A 7,189-nucleotide genomic window follows, 5' to 3' on the forward strand; every position below is an offset into this window, starting at 1 on the left:
TTCTTGATACAAGTGAATCAGCGCAGGAGGTTGACAAAAAGGGGGCGGTCGCTAAAAAAGGTGGGGGGGAGGTCCAAATAAGTAAAAGTGGCTGCGATAATCTTGCATTAAAGGGCGAACCAGCCACAGGCTGAAAACCTCTCAAATATAGAATAATAATAATAATAATATCTTGCATTTGGTCTGTTAGAAGTTGTACAAGTGGCTGGGAGATAAGATGAAGAGCGTGTGAAAAGATGGGAGGGTCACAACTACGGAAGTAGAACAATATAAGGAAGGCTTTGTGTCTCTTTCAGTATCTTCGGAGAGACGTACAAGTTGCTGTAGACAAAAGGGCCGCTGACCGAGGAGAGCTAATCAAGGGGAGGAGTAGATATGTCTAAATGAGGTCTTTGTTTTTTGTATTATGAGAATTTGCAAACTGAAACGTAGTGTTGTGAAGCCCGCATTCGTGTGGTCCAATTTTGTCTCACGATTTTCTTCTAACGAACACATATGCATGAGCATTTCTTTCGGATTTCTTTTCTGATATTCTCATACACTGCGACAAGTTTTTGCCATAGTGTATTTAGTTATCACCTCCCAGTTGGCCTCGAGGTATGATGCTGGTCTAATAATCGTCATATGTTCGAATCCCGGCTGGGAGAGGCTGGTAGAGTCAATAGGATCGTAGCAACTGGCCCTGCAATTGTCCTGCACTCTAACAGCTGGCTGCAAAGTGTGTCGTATAAAAAACAGAAGGTCAAGTTTCGATAACGGACTGTAGCACCTAGGCTTTGCAATGCTTTGCTATTTAGTTATCAGCCACGTTCGTTGCTTACGCTGGTCATTGTAACCCAGCAGTTGATACCTATCATCGCTCGCATTGGCCCACACACTATTCGCGTGTGTAAGCGAGGGTGTAAAACGAAGAAGAAAAGTAAAATCCGTATCCATACATCCAAGTGTGCCGCTCGTGCTAACGACCTATGGACAGCTCATGAGCTTTGGATTCGCGGGCGGGATGTGAAAGTTGATATGAGGCTTTACACTCGCGAGTGTGTAGGTAGCAGAATGTATGCACACAGTGCCAGCAGTTGTTTGGCGTAGGCTTGCGTCAGTGGAGTAAGCTTTGGATGCTATGCTTTTCAACTCGCTCGCCTGAGATTTTCAATCTTATCGAAAACAGATGTACAAGTGGCTGAAAGACAAAAAAATGGTGGCCTCTGATGAAAGGGGAGGTGCGAATCACGGAAATCCCCGTCGCGGGTAGAAAACTATTTAAACTTCTCATTCGGTAGTTCCACTCCATGATACTATGAAACACATATGATTTCATTACTTTGTCTACCATTCCCTCTGTTTATTGGATAGTCTACCGTTTTTAATGTCTAACCTCATTATGAAGTTTAAGTCAACAAACATGAGGTTTATACATTCTCTTTTAGATTTGAACCACTCACACAACTTATAACGGTTTAAATGCAAGATAATTACAGCGACTTTCACTTATTTGTACCTCCCCCTCCCCTTTTTAGCGACCACCCCGCTTTTGTCAACCCCCTGTGCTGATTTACTTATGTCAAGAAACATGTACACTAAGTTTAATTAAGAACAGTCAAGGCCTTGCGGAGTTATGGCGCTACTCGTTTACTTTTATATACTTAAATATGTTAAAACCACACATATTCAAAGTTGATTTATTTGAGATAGACAAAAATCCACTCTCCAATTTTTTGATATTATGCACAAAAAATCACGATCTTTCAAACGCAATCAACCGATTTTAATTCTGCTTGCACCTTTCTGAGATACTAACATTTGAAAACGGCCTATTTTTATCATAAAAATTAATATAAGTGTAGAAGTAAAGTAGATAGCCAATTTCTTTTTTCACCAAAAGTTGCGTCTTATTGAGCCTCAAAAGTCATCTGAGGAAGTGTTTTGCGAGAATTGCAAAATAAAAAAGTTATGGAGAAAAATCACAATATAGCAGGGTCACCCTAACTTGACTCAGGAAAGTCGCTCTAATATGGAAACGGTTCGAGATAGAAGGATTTCGTCTTCTGCAATATTACTCAAAATACGTCAAGCTATAAAATTGTTGAAGTAAATATCGCTCTATCTTGTTTCGTTTTGAAGATAATTTTTGGATCTTGGTTAATTTAAGGGTCACCCTAAAATAGCTCATGCCAAAAAAGCGGCATCCTAAATCAAGTTTTTGTTGCTAAGACGTAAATAGTCTAAAATCAACGACTACTGAGTAAACAATTTTTTCCACCTAATTTGGCTTTCTGGACCATAGTGCAATGGCTGCGACTAACAGTAGAGTAGCGGGAGATATTTTTGGACAACTTCCTGGTTCGGAAATTACATCGAAATTCTGTCACTGATATTCTTGGTTTTAATCAACTCTGGACTGGAACCCTGGAACTGGGATGCTGGAACTGGACCGCTGGAGCTCGGACGCTGAACTGTAACACTGAAACTGAGACGTTGGAAGCGGGACATCGGAATAAATTGAGACTCTGGAACTGAAACATTAACATTAGAACGCTGGAACCGGGACACTGGATACTGAAACTGGTACATGCTGCTGGGACGCTGGCACTAGCGTGACCAGACATAAATAGAAGGTGGGACACTAGACCTTCAGAGGCATGTTATTTTTCACAAAAATACCAACCGATCAGGTTGAAAACCCCAGACTTGCGGGTGCAATTGCACTTAAAATCAAATATGCTTGAAATGGAACTAGTAACTAGACTTTGAATTGGACTTGAATTAAGACTTGAAGTTAAACTTAAAATTGAACCTAAAGTTAGGCAAGAAATTGGACAATAAATTGGACTTAAAATTTGACTCAAACTGGACGATAAATTAGACTTGAAGTTGGGTAAATTTCTACTTGAAGGTTTGCTACAAATTGAACTTGAAATTGGATCTAAAATTGTTTTTTTGTGTGTTTTATTATGGCCATTTTAACAGCTTGGGTCATTCATCAGCATTTTTTCGGGTTTGGGACTGCGGGAATATTTGACTTGAAGATGTACTTAAACCCGGATTGGGTATGAAATGGGGAATACAAACGGAAAAGCGACCAATATAGCATGCCAGCCCAAGCTCCTACCTAGCGCCTCCACGGGGCCATACCCGGTAATACTCTCTTGAGTAGCTAAGCTAGGAGGTGCGATGCTGCGTGATTCCCAGATGGTTGAAATCAAAGTTGAGATTTTTGGGCAGACGGCTGAGCCACCTGGCATTGGTAACAGGTAAGCCTAATATGTTATTTTAATTATTTGTTTCGTTTTAGCTCATCAAGCACCCCCTACTGTACAACGAAAACTTTCGCCGTAACAACTTTAAATGATGCACATGGATATCAGAAGCAAAAATTAAATTAGTTTTTGGATATTAGATGCACTGATGGAAACTCAAATTACGAAATTATATTGCACTCGAAGGATTGCTGGTGAGATTGTTCTACTTTTGCCCATATATACTCCATATATACTTTAAATACTTTATTATTGAGTAAATCTTCCTCATGATCCTTATTGTTTGCCTTACTCTACTAACACGGTATGCACTGTTTTCCTGTAACATCTATGAAGGTAGTATGGGTTTCCTGCACTTTCAAAAGTAGATGCTATACTAACATTCCTACCCACTTCCCCTGCGATTGTTCGGACGTAGCCAGGTATATAATGCGATTATATAGCCACCTACGATGTGTGCACCCTCATATTCTAATGCTAATGCTAATGAAGTCGTACTTAAACCCGGACTTGAAATGCTATTTTACTTGAAATTGAAATTAAATTAGAATTGGAGTAGGTCTTGCAATAGAACATGAAGTCGAGCTTGAAATTGGACTTGAAATTAAACTCAAAATGGGAATTGAAATTAGACTTTGAACAGATAATGAATATTAATAGGATTTAAACTAGGCTTGAATTATACTTAAAAAAAAGCTTGAAATTGCACATGAAATTGAACATAAATTGAATTTAAATTGGACTTGAAATCAGATTTCAAGTTGGATATGAACCTAAAGTTGAAATTGGTCTTAGAAATGTATAATTGAATTTAAATTGGAATTTAAATTTGGAAATTAAATTGAATTAAAATAGGAATAGGATTTGAAATTGTACTTGGAGTTGGGCTTGAAATCGGGCCTGAACTTGAACTTGAAATGAAACATGAAATAGAATTCAAAATTGAATTTCATCATAAATTTGATTCAAATTGAACTTTAAATTAGACTTGGATTTGGACTTTGAATCAGAGTTGAAATTTGAGTTAAAGTTTTACATGGAATTGAACATCCAATAAGATTTTTTATGCAATCAGATTACGCAAAGAGGACAAATTAAAAACTGTGGAACTCCGGGCTACACAAATTGTTTCGTTCTTCACAAAGAAAAAATACATAGATGAGTGAGCACGTGCCGCAGTGTGCCCTAGCCTTGGCCGCCAATGGATGTTTGATTTGGTACGCTGCAACTGGAATGCTAGATACGGGACTCTGCACCTGGGACAGTAGAACTGGAACGCTGGAACTGGGACAATACAAACTGGAACTGGAACATTTGAACTGGGACGCTATATATTAGGACGCTGAAACTCGAACGATGGATCTGGGACCGCAATTGAGACGCTGGAGGCAGGACGTTAGAACTAGGATGCTTATACTGTTACGCTGGACCAGGGACGTTGAAACCGGGACGACGGAACTGGAACACCGGAACAGGAACGCTGGAACTCGGTCGCTGAAGTGGAATGCAATAAACTGGATCGCTAGAGAACTCTGGGGAGTTGGTGCTGGGGCTATAAAACTTGTACGTTAGAACAAAGACGCTGAAACTGGGACACGGCACTGGAACTGGGATACGGCACTGAAACATTATAAACCGGGACGCTGAAACTGCAACGTTTGAACTTGGACGAAGGAACCGGAACGTAAGAATTACGATTCTGATACTGGGCCGCTGGACCTCGCACTTTGGAACCGGGACGATGGAACTGGAACACTGGAACTGGAACGCTGAAGCTCGGACGCTGAAGTGGAAAGTAATAAATCGGATCGCTGCTGGTGCTGGAACGGTATAAACTGGGGCGGCGGAACTGGAACGATGGAATTGTACAGAACAATGGAACGATGGGTCGATGAAATTGGCACGCTAGAACTGGAACACCAGGGAAAATTGGATTTAAATTGAACTTTGAATTGGTTTTTAAATTGGATTTAAAATCAATGCTAGATCGAACTTGAAATCGAGCTTCAAGTTGGACATGAAATCCAAGTTGAAATTGGAAACGGGATTTGAAATCAAACTTGAATAAGAATTTAAAGTTGTACTTCAACACAAATTAGATTTAAATTTAATTTTAAATTAGACTTACAATCAGAGTTAAAATTGGATTTAAAGTTTTACAAGAAATTGAATTCTAAATAGGATTTTTTACCCAATTAACTCACGCAAGAAGACCGACCGATTAAATTAAAAACTGTGGAATTATGAGTAGCACAAATTATGTTGTTCTTCATTACATTTTACACAGAAGGTGTGGCACGTGCCCCTATGTGCCCCACTCTGAGCACTCTAATGAATGCTGGATTTGATACGTTGCAACTGGGTCGTCGGAATGGAACGTTGGAACTGAGACAATGGTGCTGAAATACTGGAATTGGGACACTTGAACTGGGACACGGCAACTGCGGCGTTATATATCGGGACGCCGGAACTGGAACAATGGAACTGGGGCGCTAGAATCAGGACGCTGGAACTGGAATACTATAAACTGGGATGCTATAAACTGGGACACCGAAACCAGAACACTCCAACTGGGATCATGCAACTGGAACGCCGGAGCTGGGACACAGGAACTGGAACTGACACTTGGAACTTGGTAACTGGAACCGGAATACCGCGACACCGGAACTGGAATGCTGGAACTGGGACCATGCAACAGGAATGCCGGAATTGGAAATCAGACGCTAGAGCTGGTGTGCTGGAACTGGAACGCTGAAACCAGGACTTCCCAAGTAGCACACTTTTGACACTTCTTGTTGCAGCAACTTATTTATGACTGAAATTAGTCATAAATAAGTTATCAGACCCGCTTTGTGCTAGTAGAGCTTAGAACTAGGATACTAGAACTGAAACGCTAAACCTAGGACGTTGGAACCGAGACGATGGAACTGAGACAATGGAACTGGGACGCTGAAGCAAGGACTCTGGAACTGGGACGCTGGGACACTGGAACGCTGGAACTAGCACACTGGAACTGGCGTGCTGAAACTGGGATGCAGAACTGGGACGATGGAACTCGGACGCTACACCTGGTTTACAGGAACTGGGACACTGGAACTGGGCCGCTGGTATTGGGACGCTGAAACTGTAACGCTAGAACTGGGACACTACTAACCGGGACGCAGCAACTGGAACGTTTGAACTGGGACGTTATAGATTGGGACGCTGAAATAACGACGCTGGAAATGGGACACCGGAACGGAAACGCTGAACTGGGACGCTAGAGCTGGGATGCTATAAACTGGGACGCTCTAACTGAAACGCTAAAACTGTGAGCCGCTGGAGCTGAAAAGCTGGAATTAAGATGCTAGAACTGAAACGTTGGAACTGGGATGCCGCATCTGGGACTCAGATCTCTAGCTGAAGTAATAATTCTAAAGCTGCTTGATTTTATTTGAATTTTATAAAGGTTTTATTGTGATACCGTCATCCGGGGCGAGCTTGTGCCAAAAAAGGATATGTTTTTGTTCTTTAGCTCAGTATACACACAATTTGGGAAATAAGTTGATTTAAAACCTGGTGATATATTATATATTAAATTGTTCAATTAACAACTACCGTAGAGATGGTTTAGTTATAATGAAACCTAATTTTACTGGAAGTTCATGAACTTTGGCACAATCTCACCCCTTCTAGGGGGTGACATTGTGCCAAAACCTTAAAGTTAAGGTAAATACCTAAGCAGTGACATTAGCATGTTTATAAACAATACTCATAAATTTCAGTATAAAGTTGTTCATATGGGAACGTCCATGAACTACGTGGACTATTAAGGGCAGGGGGTCGGCCCAAAACAACGCATCATACAAAAAGTATGAACGAAAATAACCCGGGGAGGTCAGAAATAACTAAACATGAGTTCGTAGTCAATGGACAGCCTTTATATAACCAGT

This window comes from Sabethes cyaneus, chromosome 3 (assembly GCF_943734655.1).
Source record: "Sabethes cyaneus chromosome 3, idSabCyanKW18_F2, whole genome shotgun sequence".
Classification (NCBI taxonomy): domain Eukaryota; kingdom Metazoa; phylum Arthropoda; class Insecta; order Diptera; family Culicidae; genus Sabethes; species Sabethes cyaneus.